General features: G+C 39.5%; 1 long non-coding RNA gene across 1 annotated transcript; it reads left to right on the plus strand.

The window, feature by feature from the left end:
* Positions 1 to 3,239: 3,239 nt before the first annotated feature.
* On the plus strand, positions 3,240 to 4,436 carry LOC125177962. The gene is made up of 3 exons (XR_007156732.1): positions 3,240 to 3,309; positions 4,104 to 4,207; positions 4,407 to 4,436. It is a non-coding gene; the product is annotated as an uncharacterized LOC125177962 (long non-coding RNA).
* The last annotated feature ends 14,215 nt before the right edge of the window (positions 4,437 to 18,651 follow it).

Consider the following 18,651-nt stretch of genomic DNA (forward strand, 5'->3'; position numbering starts at 1 on the left):
GTGGTGATTCTTCATATGCAAAATTTGCATTTTGAGATCAATTAAACAATAGTGAAGATGATAAATACTCATTATATTTGCATGTTTTTTATATTTTTGTATCTTTCTTAGATGGTATGATGGGTAGGGTGATCGATGATGATGAAGGAAATGAGGGTTGAGTCGCTCGAGACTCGTTAGAAGGTTAAAGAGTGTCAGTTAGTTTGACTTAGATCCATTCAAGATTATGACTGTCAACCCAGAACAGAGTTATTCTTAACTTTGACAGTGGCACACACGAACAGTGTCCCTTATAAAGTTTGACAGGTATATTTAACCTTCTTTACTTCGTCAGCTATGGATCTGTTTAGCTAACAGCAAAGTCACCATCGCGTAAAAACTCAGGAACTACATGATATGAATTTAAAAACGTGTACCGTTTTAGTGAACAACATGTTATTCTTATGGCTAACATTTTCCTTGGCGAAACAGATGAACAGCGTGGGCATTCTTTAAGGGGACCGACCGGGCTAAAATTTTCAATTTTGGAGTTTTTCGGTTTTTGTGCTCATCTGAAAGCTGCAATTCTGCTCTTTCCAATGGTACCACTGCCATCGCTGTACGCNGAATTTCAGCTCACCATCACAATTTTCACTAGTACCATTACCATCACAATTAGACATTTTACATTAATCTTCTGTAAAGAATGAGAATTACTTACGGAATAATTAATTATTTAAGCACTTAACTACCATTCTTCAATAGACTCAGTTTTTAGTTTTTTAGTTTTTAGTTTTTACTCATAGCGTAGTGCGGTATTATAAAGTACTCCAACAGCGAAGTAGCACTTCAAAGTCTTTCTGCGTACGAATCAGTAGTGGGACACTAAACATTGTAGAAGAGCTACTTCGAAGTGCTTAGTGTCTATGACGTATTTATCATATAGCAGGACACTTCGTAGTGCATAGTGCTACTTCGTAGTGCTAGTGCCCTATTTAGCATACGGGCCTAAGTATTGGTCGTGATATCGCAAGTGCCACTTGCGATGCATGCGCTAATGTTTGGGAGTCGATATATAGGCTGGCACTTATACAACTGAGGCATTAATGGCCGTTGTACTGGTCAAGATTTTACGACCTCAATTAGACTCGATCATTCCAGCCATTACTACTGCCGCGCCTCAACAGAGAGAAATGTATGGTTGGTAGAATAAACTTCAATGAATAAGGAAAAATAAAAAGTAAAAGACATACGGTTAACAAACTAATTAACAAATTTCAACGCAAAAAAATTCCTCAATCCAGACGGCAAACGGTACCAAGGGTACACGGTACAGAAGGTGCACAAGAAAAAACACGGTACAGAGAATACGCCTGAATGAAATAATCGAGACAGAAATTACTCATTACAGAAGGGTTACTAGAATTTGAAACAAGAACCTCAACACCAGGGGCCACGGCTATAAACTACAAAAACTGCGTTGGAACACATCCATGCGACAACATTTCTTCTCGCTTCGAGTCACCGACATGTGGAACAGCCTCCCTGATAGCATCGTTGACGCTCAGAGTATGAACATCTTCAAAAACAGACTAGACGAAGCTATGCAGGAGCATATGTTCAGTCTTAAAATGCCTAGCAAATTACGGACCAGGCAATAAGTCCAGACGAAGCTATGCAGGAGCATATGTTCAGTCTTAAAATGCCTAGCAAATTACGGACCAGGCAATAAGTCCAGCAGCTATCTCAATCAATCGTCAGCTATGGAAAGATCAGGTTCCAAAGGCCGGATCCCTTGTGATTCAAGTCACGAGAACGAGAAGTACAAGAAACGGCAACAGGCCATGGGCCTATTTCTTCAGTGCCGATACTTCTATTCTATTCTATTACAGATAATAGGCAGTACAGGAAATATGCGGAACTGAAGGTGCGCGGTACAGAAGGTACGCGGAAATTGTATTTGGTAGTGATGTGAATGGTGCGGCTGTTGGCGCAGGCATGTATCGCCGGGATCGGCCCAAGTAGGAGCGGACTTGCTGGCCGCTGGCAGAGGCCAGAAGTAGGTGCCGCCTAACAATGGTGGCCATGAGCACGACTAACTAGTACGAACATAACAATACTATTAACAATTCTAAATTAGGCGTCGATAAAACACATTACAACAGTTATAAGATTATAACACTCGTGTGAATTAACAAAATTCGCACTCACATTCACTTGATGAAAAGCATGATTTAGTCTTCTATCACACTTGCACATGTTGCTGTGTAGATGACGAAAATAATGTCTTGGCAAGGACAAAAATACACAACTGTATAACAGATAATCTTTCTGAATTTACCATAAAGTTTCAACCGGTAAGGGCTGTCAAGTTGCGCCACCCCTACTTTAATAAGAACGAAGACACCGGGGGCGAGTAGCAGGGATGGTGAATGTAGAAAATCTCTGCCAGCGATGACCAAACTTTAAAAACCGTGAAAGCAAAGTCGAACTCGCCGGGCCGCTGAACGACTGCGTTAAATATGAAGTAGGATTACGCGTCGATAATTATTACAAAAAGGATTTGAACTGAAGTTTTAACCCTTTTCGACAGGAGCACATCTACATTTACCTGTTCATCAAAGCACTTGATCCAATGTTAGAGATACCACGGCTTCTTCTTCGTTGTCAAGCTAGTGATATAAAATGGAGTCCTGAGGCTACTGCCCAGACAAAATTTAAATACCGGCCCCACCCTGCATTAGGTGCCGCCTAAGACTCTATGAGCAAGTAAATCAGCCTCTCAATGTCCGTTTCGGCCGTGCTGGACGTGCAGTTTTTAAGCAGTTTGCAAGATCGGCATCACTAGTCGAGGCCAGCCCTTGTCATACTTTTAGGGCACAATTCCCATACTCTGAGGACACTATAAAGTCAGAAATGAGATTTTGATTTGGTTGACTAAGCAGACCTTTTGCACGGAAGTCTGAGCATTACCATCGTTTTGTTAGGAGAAGGGACTATCTATACCAAGCAACATCTAGTGAACCTGCATCTAGCAATTAATTCAGTCGCTCATTTATCTCAGGAGACTTATAGTATCCATAACTTGGGATGATGTTTGCACTCATTATTTAGTAAAATACTTCGATATTCACTCGGTAGAGGCCAGCAAGCTAAACTACGTGCTATTTTGTTCTTCCTTTATTATTAAAATAGTGTATTACTGTATTCCCCACTGTATAGGAGCCAGCAAGCTGCTGTCGGGGGCGTCCGTAGGCGCGGTGACCAACCCGCAGCGCTGCCTGCAGCTGTGCGGGGCGCAGCCTGCCTGCGTCGCCTTCAACTTCAACGGTAGATTTAAATATATTAATATTTCAGCTTTTATACATTTTAGTGCATGCATTTTGGCTACTCAATTGAATGAGGCAAGGCTTCATTTATATTGGCGCGACTTATTGTTTGAGGCGCTGCTTAATCGATAGCGGTTCTATTTAATTGATTTAGGTGCTACTTAATTTTTAAATGCACAACTTCCGTTTCAGGCGCTACTTAATCGATAGCGACACTATTTATTCGCTTTATTCACTAACTAATTAACACAAGCCACTACGCTAAATTAAACTGTACGAGATTTTTCGCTGATAATGTGCCGTCGTAAAGCCAATAAGACACTCAAATGCTGCTGCGACGCACCATTGTACAGAAATGAGCACAAAATTATGCAATAAATTAGGATTCGAAGATAGAAGCTGTATTAAACAAAATTATAAACAGGTTTCATAAAAAAATGAATCTTGAACTGTTGTATTTGATTACTGTTGCAAAATGCTATATTGTATTATCATTACAATGTCTGTACTGATTAGGCCATTAAACCTATAGCCGATTCTGTACATTGGCAATGTTCCCAACTTGTGAGTCTCGAACACACAACTCACAGCTCCAATTTTGCTGTGCTAACCTGCCAGGCCACCTCAATGATTTTGACCAGAACTGTCGCAGGTAGCTGGGATCGAACCCACAACTCACTGCTCCCCTTTTAGTGTCGTGAATTGTAAACACTGTGCCACCTTGTAGAAAATTATTTCAACAGAAATTGTTTAAACCCTCAATTGTTGTATCAAAATATTGATATGCCCGTGCAGACGTGACCAGGGAGTGCGAGCTCGTGGCTGCGGTAGCCGGCAGCGCGGTGGTGCCGGGCTGGCGCTGCTACAGGATGCTGATGCCGCCGCCCGCCCGGATTATGGTGGGTGTCGCCACCATTTATCTTTATTGTTATTTGTCTGTCATTATGATCAAGTATTGCTTAAATGATTACAGCCCACAAAAAGGCAAAATGCCCTTTATTTACGTTGATGCCAACAGGACCCATGTGCCAGCAACCCCTGTCCTGCTAACAAGGTGTGCGTACAGCACTGTCCTCTTGTTTACGTTGTTGCCAACAGGACCCATGCGCCAGCAGCCCCTGTCCTGCTAACAAGGTGTGCGTACAGCGCTGTCCTCTTGTTCACGTTGTTGCCAACAGGACCCATGCGCCAGCAGCCCCTGTCCTGCTAACAAGGTNGTCACAAAGCTCCCGAACGAAACCTATTACTTTAGTTTCAGTAGCAATTACGGTGAAGATGATGACCTTCATACTATCACTATATTGTACCATGCAATATTAGTATAGTATGGTAGTATATTATACTATACCATACTATACTAGTATAGAATAGTATGGTATAGTCTATAGTTATAAAAATAGGCCAAGTTTGGCTAGTCTCTGATTCTTGTAATGTTCTTAACTTGCCTCCTGGAGATCCGAGAACTGGTATTTTGACCAGATCTTCTCAATACTGAAGTTGAAGCTAAGCAGCTACTTAACATCCAACAATTTGTGAGATGGGAGGCACTTCTATTCGAAACATACACCACTGCATAACTTCAATCTTCTATGTGAAAATTGAAGCGTTGTTCCGAAACGTGTACTTTTGGTGAGACCCTGCACTTCGCTTCTCTCACGCACCCCCTTGTCTGCGCTGCCATCATTACCCGCATTTAACATCTTTCCATCAGGGATGTTAGCATTAAGGTTTTATTTTAATGGAGCCTAATGCCTGCAGTACTTAAGTGCATCATAATTACCACTAAACCTGAGTGACTTGACCGTCATAGACCACATGCAGTTCAGTTTTACTCTTGCTAGCGAGAACACCGTTGGCTGTGTCTTGCACTTTGGTTGGATTTATTGAACGTTGCAGCCACTCAGGAGTGCGGCACCCCACCGGGAGGGGGGCAGTGTGTAGGCCGTAGGGCCATAACCCGTGAACACGTACCTACAATCTCCGCTACCAAATCTTCATTTTAAACATTGATTTTTGTTATTTTGAGTTATGAATTTATGAATGTGTTAATTAAAGTGAAAATAGTAACTCATTTTTAATCTGGTATGTTCTTTTCCTCTAAAAATGGAGAGAAGGTGCCATGACCAGGCCTGGGTAGCTCGCCGATGTTTTGAACAATATGATATTAAGGTCAATTTATGCACTTGTAACCCTAACCTCAGATACGGTGCGTCAACTCACCAGCATGAGTGAATTCCATGATGCTCAATTCAACTACCCCAATTTGATGATTGATTTAGTAAAGTAACGGAGTAGCGGTAATCAGCGGCAAACGATCTAGTACATATATAAGTTCGACCTTCAGACCACCTTTTCAACATACGATACACTAAATTCAACTTAAATTTTCTGCAGCTTCATAAAATACAGGAAATCTTCCCGAAATAAAAATTCAGCGCCATGCGGCCAGCGATATGATGAACATAAATTGTGAACATCTATATATAGATGATAAATATAGAGCATCTATATATAGATATAGATGATAAATATATTATTATATATATATATATAGATAAATATAGAGCATCTATAGCGTCCGAGAGAAAAAAATAGTCAAAGGAACAGTTTGACTTAAATTAATTTAAATCCAAATTAAGTGGCCATATTTCAATTCTAAACTTTTCGAAAAGATTCACACGTCCAAACTCGTGACAATTTTTCGAGTTCTCAAAGATCCAAACATGAACTGTGCTCACTATTGCTTTTCAACTTATCGATATTTTTTAACAAAATCTTTGGAAACTGTCGCTCTTCAACTTATCGATAATTCAATTAACGTTGAGACGGTCGCTCGTCAACTTATCGATAACTCCTAACTAAAATTCTGCAGACTGTTACTTCTGATCATATCGATAATTCTTAAGGGGAACGTCTGCCCTAAAAAATAGACAGCCCTAAAAAATAGACCGAAAAATAGACAGCTTTTATTCATGTCCATTTTTCGAAAAAATGAAAGAAAACTTGAAATTCTTAGAAAACGGCCAAAAAAGGGGGAACTGTAGAAATCTATCTCCTCCTAGAGTTTTAAAGTTACAGCAATGAGACATATACCATCCGATTTGCACTCAAAATATCTATTGATTCGTCGTCGCTTTTTTCGAATGTCGAATTTTTGTGGATGTGGGAGTTTTCCAAAATTTTCGAAAATTTTTCGCTTTTTTCAATTTCCTGCCCTCTTTTTTCAAAATATTTTCCAAACTATAACGAAATTCGAAAAAAGCTACAACGAATAGATAGATATTTTCATTGGAAATCGAATGGCATATCTCCCATTGCTGTAGCTTCAAAACTCTAAGAGGAAATAGGTTTGCCGTGACAATAAGTTAACTTTTCAGGACAGCGCGACAAAGTCCTGCTCGCATTGAAATAATGGTGCCCGGCTGGGTAATTTCCGCCTTAACTTTACTGAAGGGGCCCGGACACCTCCCCGCCTTACGGGATCTGTAGTGAACGCATAAATCAACGTACAGAGATGGTTGGTACCGTTGGATCCGTCAGAATGTAAGTTTTAAGATGAGTCAAAAACCGAAAAAGTCAAAATTTTCGATTTTGGGGCAGACGCTCCCCTTAACAGGAACTGCGCTGACTTTTGCTCTTCGACTCATCAATATTTTCCAACAGGAGCAGTGTTGAATGTTTCTCTTCAACTCATTGATAATTGTACGGGAAAATCGATGAAAGTTTGAACTCAGCAGTCTATGCTCATTTTTCGTTTCAGAGTACAATTGTATTTTTTCTTTGTCGTTCTAGGCGTAAATACAATTTAATTATTCACGTTTTTCAACCAAATCATCAACATCTGAGTCAAGCATCGACTAAGTTCATTGAAGCAGAGAGGACTTTCTCAAATAATGGCTGGTGCTGTGCTACCAGCAACCGTGGTATTCCTGGTCGCCATGGTACACTTGAGTGGTGCTGCGGTGGTCGCCACTACCTACTCCGCCGCCACCATGGGTGAGTTATACGCGACATGAGGTGACGTTATCACTGGTTTATTGCTCTCGGTGGTTAACCCTCTGGCTAAAGCTACATTCATCGGATGCAATGATATTCCTATGTTAATGTTAGATATCGTAATGGTACCCCCAGCTGGCTGGTTATAGGCAATAAACTTTTATGTTATCAAAAAGATTCTGACTAAATATTGGTCGTGATATCGCATGTGCCACTTGCGATGCTGGCGCTAATGTTTGGGAGTCTATATATAGGCTGGCACTTATACAACTGAGGCATTAATGGCCTTTGTACTGGTCAAGATTGGACGACCTCAATAATTAGACTCGACCATTCCAGTCATTATTACTGCCGCACCTCAACAAAGGAGAAATGTATGGTTGGTAGACTACGATTCAATGAATAAGGAAATATAAAAGTAAACGACAAACGGTTAACAAACTAATTAACAATTTCAACGCTAACAAATTTCTAAATACAGACGGCAAAAGGTACCAAGGGTACATGGTACAGAAGGTATAAGGGGTAAAACACGGGACAGATAATACGCAGTACTGGAAATACGCAGAAATACACAACTGTATAACAGATAATCTTTCTGAATTTACCATAAAGTTTCAACCGGTAAGGGCTGTCAAGTTGCGCCACCCCTACTTTAATAAGACTTAGCTCGTCATAACACTCATCCTAGATAGAGATTAAATTCGTTGAGACCATATAAAGTTAAAGATAATAAATTAATCAATGCTTAAATTAGTCACCTAAATTAGTTCATGCTTAAATTAGTTCATGCTTAAATTTATTCATGTTTAAATTAATTAAATGTTTAAATTAGTCACCTAAATTAATTCATGAATGATATCAGTCAATCATTCATAATTCAGATCAGTTATCAATTGAGCATATAATATCAGTTAGGCTAAATTGAACAGCAAAATCAACTGTCGATTATTTGCCCATCACAATTTCGATCAATTATCCATTATCAAATTAATAATTAATCATTTATAAATTAAATCACTTATCACTTACCAATTAAATCACACATTAATTATCAATTGGATCAGTTTATCATCAGTTTTCAGTTAGAAATATCCAGGCCAGTAGGCAATTAATTGGGAAAGAAATCTGATTATACATGAAATTTAAATTGAAGGCAAATATGAAAATGGAGAACGACTACTCACTTTTGAGGAACTTAGCATGCGAGCTCGAGGCTCTTCAAGAAGCATTCAGTCACTGACGGGTAGAGCAAGCTCTTCTGGGTGTAGGTGTGTACTGTATATTGTAGGCACGCTAGCAGTGAAGTCATCATCCGGTCATCCGGTGTCTTCGCTAACAATATCGAAGACACCGGGGGCGAGTAGCAGGGATGGTGAATGTAGAAAATCTCTGCCAGCGATGACCAAACTTTAAAAACCGTGAAAGCAAATTCGAACTCGCCGGGCCGCTGAACGACTGCGTTAAATATGAAGTAGGATTGCGCGTCGATAATTATTAGAAAAAAGAATTTGAACGTAAGTTTTGACTCTTTTTTTGCAGAAAAACATCTACATTTACCTCTTCATCCAGCAAACATCTACATTCACCTGTTTTCAGTATTTAATTCAATATTACAATTACCACAGCTTCTTTGTTGTCATGCTAGTGATATAAAATGGAGTCCTGAGGCCACTCCCCAGAAAAAATTTAAATGCTGGCCTCACCCTGTATTAGGTGCTCGCTAGTACTCCAGTCGATGAGCACGTAAATCAGCCGCTCAATGTCCGCTACGACCGGGCTGGGAGTGCAGCCTTTTTAAGCAGCTCGCAAGATCGGAATCACTCGGCCAGCCCTTGTCATACTTTTAGGGCACAATTCCCATACTCTATAATTAACACAAGCCACTACGCTAAATTAAACTGTACGAGATTTTTCGCTGATAATGTGCCGTCGTAAAGCCAATAAGACACTCAAATGCTGCTGTGACGCACCATTGTACGGAAATGAGCACAAAATTACGCAATAAATTAGGATTCGAATACATATAGCCGTATTTAACAAAATTATAATAAGGTTTCATAAAAAGCAATGTATCTGGACTGTTGTATTCGATTATTGTTGCAACAGGTAAAATGCTATATTATATTATTATTACAATGTCAGTACTGATTAGGCCATTACATGTAAACTTATGGCCGATTCTGAATATCGGGAATCTTCCCAACTCGTGGGTCTCGAACGCGCAACTCACAACTCCAATTTTGCTGTGCTGATCTGCCAGGCCACCTCAATGATTTTGACGGGAGCGCAGCCGAGCACCACCAATTTTGTGCACCAATAAGCCCTGAATCGAACGCCTTGGATCTCTTCGGACCCAAACCAATCAGCCGTGCACCACTCGGTTTTGTCCTCTTCCAGCCTTGACCACCACCTGCCGTGCACCACCAGGCCGCGGATCGAATATAAGTCCTATATGAAGAAAGATTGAAGATTATGAAGCTTCCAAGCCTCAGTTATCGACGTCTGCGTGGGGACCTCATTGAAGTATACAAATATACTCATGGTCTATACAAGGTCCCTGAAGGGTTACTAGAATTTGAAACAAGAACCAACACCATGGGCCACGGCTATAAGCTAAAAAACCGCCCTGGAGTGGGGCTATCTGCCCTGGAGTGGAGCTATCTGCCCTGGAATGGGGCTATCTGCCCTGGAGTGGGGCTATCTGCCCTGGAGTGGGGCTTTCTGCCCTGGAGTGGTGCTCTCCAGCCTCCGCCCCGATGTGGTCTCCACTTTGGGGCGGAGTCTGGCGGCCCCGTTCTGTAGCCTTCAGCCATTGAGAGAAATCTTGATGTTTTTTCCGAGACACCCTTTTTTGTGCCTGAAAAATAAATTCAGTCAAATTCCTTGAACTGTTCTGACATGGGGCCGCATTGAACCAGTCTTCAGAGGCTCCCATAAATTCCAATTAAAGAAAGAAAAAGAATGCATATCTGAAGGCCCCGAACCGCATGCAGCAGCCTCAGTAGTCGCTTGCTCGCGATCAAGACTTTCCCACAAAGGTATAATATTGGCCATATTCCTGTCACTATAAATTTCACAAGCATCCATATCATCAGATAATTTAGTATCATCAGAGCAGACTGCCAAATGGCAGCACCAATTTCTTTGCCCATAGCTTCTAATTCCTGATCAAGGGCTTACAGATGATAGAGAGCTGTCAGTTTGTCAGAGCGGCTGAGAGTCGCCAGATTCTCTACCTTTTCGCACAGCTTCGTAACTCTAGTACTCCTCACGTGCCCATGAGGCCGCTTTAGGAACTTGAAATAGAGATCAGACTAGTGATCTGCTATATGGATAACGATTGACGATTTTACATCTGCAATGTATTTCGGGAATACATTTTAACAATGTTTTCGATAGCTAGTTAAATTTTTTCAGTGCAAGCAGTGACTGAAGAGTTTATGAATTATTGTGACAAAGAAATTATGATTCAGAAAAGTGAAAAGGATACTGAAACTACGAACCAGAAAGGCAAATGCAAAGATAAAACCAAACGTGGGCTTGCATATACCAGTTGTTTCGTTGAATCTCTTCGTGTTTAATTCCGTGCATTAATTAATACTGGGGCATCAGTTGTTTTCATTAGAGAAGATACGGTAAAATTATTGGTACAAAAGAACCGGGCTTGCAAGTGAGAGACTTCAGTGGAAATTTGTTATCATGAGTTAGTGGAGGTAAAGTGTAGTTAAAGGTTACGTAGAAATTGAGATGGAATAGAATATAATAGAAGTGTCGGCGTTGAAAAAATAGGCCCATGGCCTGTTGCCGATTCTTGAACTTTTCGTGACTTGATTCACAAGGGATCCGCCTTTGGAACCCGATCTTGCTATATCTAACGATTGATTGAGATAGCTGCTGGACTTATTGCCTGATCCGTAATTTGCTAGGCATTTTAAGACTGAACATATGCTCCTGCATAGCTTCGTCTGGACTTTTTGCCTGGTCCGTAATTTGCTAGGCATTTTAAGACTGAACATATGCTCCTGCATAGCTTCGTCTAGTCTGTTTTTGAAGATGTTCATACTCGAAGCGTCAACGATGCTATCAGGGAGACCTTGCAACTGTACTTTTTGCGACGTATTCTTCACCATATTATAAATTTTTGTGTCGTCAGCATACATCGAGCAAACGTATGATGAGTAGATGAGTATAGCAGCAGAACACTATTTTAACATACCTGGGCCTTTTGCTATATTGAATTATCATGTTGTGTCATCCTAGGAGCAAACCATCTATCAAAATGACCAATAAGATTGCTGTTGAATTGAAAGGTCGATTCTACCCTCGTGTCTGATTGACCTTTCATGTTACCGCGAGCATTCCGGTGATACATGCCTGAATAATGCTAACCATTGGTCAATATTTACTTTCACGTGTAATTATTACAGCAGGGCAAACAGGCTCGGATGAGCTTGTCGAGTATCTTGATTGTAATAACGATGAGCCTTTGTAAGTACTTAACATGTATTTGGTTTCTAATACAAAGATGCGAGCCATGCAAAGTGAAGATGATACCATTTCAACCCTGAAGAAATTTATTGTTGAACGGTCACCAGCGATAAATTGTACTGCGAGAAGCCTACAGCCTGTTTAAAAAATAACGGAAGAAGTTAAGAATAGTGTCGGACCTCTGTTTGCTTGATAAATACGGCCAAGATTTTGTTGTAGTACTTTTCGGATTTCTCGTGGACGTAGTGTACGAGATGCATGCACAAATGACACAAATAGGATATCAGTTGAAAAATTTGAACAAATTTTTTCGTATAACCCTTAATAAGGTTATTGAAAGACGTCACGCGATCATGCAAACATTGTCAATTGTATAATGTTTCAGCCGATTTAACCTCCAACTTTGAAAATTGTTGCAAGATATCCTTTGACTTAATTGCTGTTCATAAAATATTTCCCTAGTCATCCAGTGGTTATAATGCAATACTAGTCTGCGTCAATTTTTGCTTGATTGTAATCTGGGCATGCACGGAAATACAAATTTATTTAAGGCTTAGCACAGTACAATGGATGAATTCTTGTCCCTCAGAGGCATCGTATAAACAAAAATACACAGCGCATTGATAATAACTAATATTCTATACTTCAAGCAAAGCCGTTCAGTATTGAAGGACTTCTGACTGGTTCTGGTGCTTGAAAGTTGCGCTTTTTTCGTTCTAATTGAAAACGAAATGATGTAAATATCTGTAATAATTCCATGCACACCGCATTGTATAATATCTACTCATATTACAAATTTCAAGCAGATCCATTCAGTATTGAAAGAAGGAGGCTCAAACCGATTTTCAAACTTTCAAAATTATTCAAAAAGTAGCATTTAATGTTCATAAAATAGGGAAATCGGTTGCAGTACAAATTAGGAAAAAAATTTGATGGACCGTATAAGTTTACGAAAGTCCAGAGCAATGGGGCAAGTTATGAAATTACTGAGTGTGTATATGTCATTAAGGCTCGTCATTAACTGTTAAAGGCATGCTTTGATCCAGCCGATTATTTGCTCGAATATTCCATAGGGAAGATTCTGTGCACCCTGAACCACATGTTAATAGTTCGGATAGCAGTAATAGTTCGAATGATTGAGTGAAAAATTCTTACCAATATTGTGACGCCAAGCGATTATGACTCTAATGTAGCGAAGACGGATTTTGAATGTACACCTTTTTATCATAAGAGTATTAATGAATTTAGCCGGCATTATGTTTCAGCGATCGATAGGAATTTTATCACTTAGTTTTACAATTTACATGAAAGATATTTTTTTGTAAATATGTGTGAATTTGCCGAGAGAAGCAGTTCGCTGAAGCCGAGAAAACTGTATTAGATTGATTCTAAAAAAAAGATCCAAACTGGAAGTATGTTCATCAAATTATTTAGTAAATAATGATCACAAAGCTTGTATATTTCGAACTATGATTAAATGCTGTATGTGCAGGTTCTGACGGCGAAAAAGAAGGAACACGGATCTAGTCTGATCTTCATATCACCTTCTGCAATTCGCGCGTCACAAAGCTCCCGAACGAAACCTATTACTTTAGTTTCAGTAGCAATTACGGTGAAGATGATGACCTTCATACTATCACTATATTGTACCATGCAATATTAGTATAGTATGGTAGTATATTATACTATACCATACTATACTAGTATAGAATAGTATGGTATAGTCTATAGTTATAAAAATAGGCCAAGTTTGGCTAGTCTCTGATTCTTGTAATGTTCTTAACTTGCCTCCTGGAGATCCGAGAACTGGTATTTTGACCAGATCTTCTCAATACTGAAGTTGAAGCTAAGCAGCTACTTAACATCCAACAATTTGTGAGATGGGAGGCACTTCTATTCGAAACATACACCACTGCATAACTTCAATCTTCTATGTGAAAATTGAAGCGTTGTTCCGAAACGTGTACTTTTGGTGAGACCCTGCACTTCGCTTCTCTCACGCACCCCCTTGTCTGCGCTGCCATCATTACCCGCATTTAACATCTTTCCATCAGGGATGTTAGCATTAAGGTTTTATTTTAATGGAGCCTAATGCCTGCAGTACTTAAGTGCATCATAATTACCACTAAACCTGAGTGACTTGACCGTCATGGACCACATGCAGTTCAGTTTTACTCTTGCTAGCGAGAACACCGTCCGTTGGCTGTGTCTTGCACTTTGGTTGGATTTATTGAACGTTGCAGCCACTCAGGAGTGCGGCGCCCCACCGGGCACCGGGGGGGGGGTGTAGGCCGTAGGGCCATAGCCCTTGAACACGTACCTACAATCCTTGTTACCAAATCTTCATATTAAAATATTAAACATTGTTTTTCATTATTTTGAGTTACGAATTTATTAATAAATTATTTACACTGCACTGAATATATAGTAGGCTAACTCATTTCTAAATCAGGTATGTTTTTTCCTCTATTAATGTCCTTTGAAGAGATTAAGGTATCATGACCAGGCCTGGGTAGCTCGCCGATGTTTTGAACAATATGATATTAAGGTCAATTTATGCACTTGTAACCCTAACCTCAGATACGGTGCGTCAACTCACCAGCATGAGTGAATTCCATGATGCTCAATTCAACTACCCCAATTTGATGATTGATTAAGTAAAATAGCGGAGTAGCGGTATTCATCGGAAAACGATCTAATACATATTTAAGTTCGACCTTCAGACCACGTTTTCAACATTCGATACGCTAAATTCAACTTAAAATTTTCGCAGCCTTGTTAAATACAGGAAATCTTCCCGAAATAAAAATTCGGCGCCATGCGGCTATTGATACGCTGAACATAAATTGTGATGGCCAGAAAAGCATCTAGCGTCCGAGAGAACAAATATCTAAAAAAGTAGTCAAAGGAACAGTTGATCGAAATTAATTTAAATCCAAAATAATTGACAATATTTCAATTCTAAACTTTACAAAAAAGATTCACACGTCCAAATTCGGGAAAAATTTGCGAATTCTCAAAGGTCCAAACATGAATTGTGCAGACTATTGCTCTCCAAATTCTCGATAATTCTTGACAAAACATTTGGAAACTGTCGCTCTTAAACTTATCAATAATTCTTAGCAAAAACTGTGTAGACTGTTGCTCTTAAACTTATCAATAATTCTTAGCAAAAACTGTGTAGACTGTCGCTCTTAAACTTATCAATAATTCTAGCCAAAAACTGTGTAGACTGTCGCTCTTCAACTTATCAATAATTCTTAGCAAAATCTTTGCAAACTGTCGCTCTTCAACTTATCGATAATTCTTAACAAAAACTTTGCAGACGGTCGCTCTTTAACTTATCGATAACTCCTAACTTAAATTCTGCACGACTTGCTACTGATCTTATCGATAATTCTTAACTGTCTTTTGCTCTTCAACTCATAAATATTTCCTAACAAGTGCAGTGTTGAATGTTTCGCTTCAACTCATTGATAATTGTGCGGGCAAATCGATGAAAGTTTTGAACTCAGCAGTCTTTGCTACATTTTTGGTTTTGGAGTACCATTGTATTTTTTTCTTTCTCGTTCTATATAGGCGTCAGTACAATTTAATTATTCACGTGTTTCAACCACGTCTACAACATCTGCGTCAAACATCGACTTAGTCCACTGCAGCAGAGAGGACTTGTTCAAATGATGGCTGGTGCTGCGCTACCAGCAACCGTGGTATTCCTGGTCGCCATGGTACACTTGAGTGGTGCTGCGGTGGTCGCCACTACCTACTCCGCCGCCACCATGGGTGAGTAAGTTAGTTTGACTTGTGGTAGGTTTTCAGTCAAGTCTTTAGAGTGCAGAGTAACGCGACTCGATGTCGATGATGAACAATTAGTTCAACATAGTAATCAGGCCTCACCTGGTCGTGGTTGCGGACACCTGCCGACCAGTCCCGTCGTTGTTTATTAGATGATGTGTTGTTTTGGGAGCAGTTAAAGCAAACGGGATAAGAACAACTGCCGTCCAAGTGTGGCATGACTCGTTGTGTAATCATTTGTACAAGGGTTGATGTGGGAGAGCTAGTGCAAGTATTATGGAGCTATTAATGACCGGTGTTGCCTTGCTATAGCGTCGGGAGGGAATGCGAGATGATTGAAGAGCTGGGGTAGAAGAAGAGGTTTGTGGTGCAGTGAACAGCCGTGCAGTGGTTTGTGGTGCAGTGATTATTCGTGCAGTGTTATAGTGGTGCAGTGATTAGTCGTGCAGTGGTTTGTTGTGCAGCTGTTAGTGGTGCAGCGGTTAATGTGTTGAAGGTTCGTGGTAGGTTAGAGTGTCCATTTGCAGTACATCTTTGATACAAGCAGATCTGTCCAGCATTGCTCGGGATGGAATATCTTTGCGATTGGGAATCCCGTTAAATTAGAGTACCATAATTAAAGAAATTCCCGCTCAAACATCCATTCCACGAGGAGCTCTCATTCAAGTCCTGTTTTTAAATTTGATTGAAACTTTAACCGCTTATTATAATACAATTTACAACTTTCAGCGTATAAGTAACGCCAAATTTTTAAAGCCAACTTTTCGATTTCACAGAATGCCGCTATCAAAAATTAAATCCACAGCCAATGAAATCTGGTAACAATAACGCTTGATACATACGATACTACCGGGCACGTGCCAGAGATATGCCAGTCACGGTCCTGTCACTTGTTCAGTCCGGTCACGGGCCGTCCTCACTTTGCCAACTGGTATATATTACCATACCAGATTTCACAAACCTGTTATGTTGAGACGGTGCCTGATATGAACATTTTTGGCCTGGTATATTTGTTAAAATCTGGTATGTTACACTTGCTATTGGTATACTCAGCCAAAAAATAGTTGGCCACGCCAACTGTTATAATTGGTCAAAATATCTTTTCCGTTGATCGTGACTGGGCCGTGCCTGGCATGGCAGGTGCACGGCTGGTGTGTAGCCTTTCTTGAAAAATTTATTAAAGAAAGAATGATGGACTGAGCTGAGAGTGGCACTTAATTGCAGTATATGGCGTGATCCAGACTTATTCTCTCTTTCTTTTCTCGTGCTGTCATCACCTTAACGTAAATTTTCTTTACATAACTCTAAGGTTCAGTTCTCTCCCTGTGCAGTGGGTTCGCCAGACTTGATTTTCCTCAAGAAGAGCTCACCCCTAATCGAAGGATCTTTCAATGAGCTGAAGGATATGATAACCTGGTATCCTGAGTGCCATTAAACCAAGCACTGCTATCTGCTGTATTCCACGAAAGTGCGCACGACTGTTAAGCATCATTGCCTAGCGTTGTCGGGCTTGACAGCTTCTGCATCAGCCCAAGCACCGAAATGAAGAATAAAGTGAACGTTCTTTACACTGCGTTGTGTAAACTATCATTTGAAGATTGGCATGGGCTCTTTTTCTGCGATTTTATTCTGAAAGCGGTATAAAATTTGGTTGATAAATTGAATAAAATTAATACATGCCGATAGTTATAGCCTTCATAAGCAGCGACCGACATCACGTTAGATGTACTATCATGTCTCTCGCCACGTGTCGCCTTTCAACTAACAACTGCTAGCTACTTCCCCGAAACTCTATGACTCCCTTGTACTAGTTCGACCAAAAAGAATAAGTACAACTGAAAATGCAAAAATGGCTTTCCAACAGCGTCGTAAATCCTGCTGAATGACTTCAGTCTTTTTACAACGTTTGATAGTAAGCGAAATGTATCATCGTGTCACGGCTGCCCATTATAGTCACGGCTGCCCATTATAGTCACGCCTGCCATTATAGTCACGCCTGCCCATTATAGTCACGGAAACATCGCTGCTATATTTTGATAATTATTTTTCGTCAAAACTGCCTATTACTTCTTCACCATTCATATCTTTCAACCTATATATTACTGGTTTCGTCTAATAGTTTAGAGATGATAAATAACTCACGTGTGAAATTAGGGAAATTTACACCATTAAAATTCTTACGTTTTCTACTAATCCAGACACGATCTCGAATTTTGAATTTGACTTTTTCACAGCTTTCAATATCTCAGAGAAAAAATTTGCATATACTTTTTACAACACTTCTCTTTAACTTCACTTCTTGTTTGTCTGTCTGTCTGTCTGTCTGTCTGTCTGCTACAAATCTTATAATCAAAATTTATCACACTTCTTCTTATCCTATCGATCTGAAATTTTGCACACTTGTGTAAAGTTGAAGACAATGCATGAATGAAATGTCAAAATAAATGATTTTATAAATTAAAATTTTTTTTTCTATATTAAAAAAATTGAAAAAATACTTTTGTCAGCTACAAATCTTATAACTGATATTTGACACACTTTTACCTGTCTAATTGATCTGAAATTTTGCACACTTGTGTGAAGTCAGAGGCAATGCATGAATCAATTAATAGAATAAAAAATTTAGAAAAAAGTTTTATATTAAAAAATTGATATATTAAAAAAATTGAAAAACTAATTTCATTAATATTCGAAAATTAAATGAGAAATTCATTGTACATCTGGAAGATTGGAGACACTGGATTCTTTGGAAGTGTTGTCTTTAAAAAGTAATTTTTTTAACTGTTCTGTTGCATTAATACTTCACGAGGAGTCATTTTCATAAGTCTATGATAACTATTGTTATAATTTTCAACTAAATCTGGTAAAAAATATCTACCCACTTTTTTGTCATGGCGTACGGATAATATTTGAACATTTTTGTCTTGAAAGTTTGGTTAAATCTCTCAACAACTTGAACTTTATTTTCATTTTCAGTTGCAAACCATTGAATCTCAAACTTATTGAATAACTCTTAAGTAGGCTTGTTAATGATCTCCAGATGATAATTATCTGGAGAGAA

The sequence above is a fragment of the Hyalella azteca genome, unplaced genomic scaffold, assembly GCF_000764305.2.
Source record: "Hyalella azteca isolate HAZT.00-mixed unplaced genomic scaffold, Hazt_2.0.2 contig5995, whole genome shotgun sequence".
NCBI classification, from domain to species: domain Eukaryota; kingdom Metazoa; phylum Arthropoda; class Malacostraca; order Amphipoda; family Hyalellidae; genus Hyalella; species Hyalella azteca.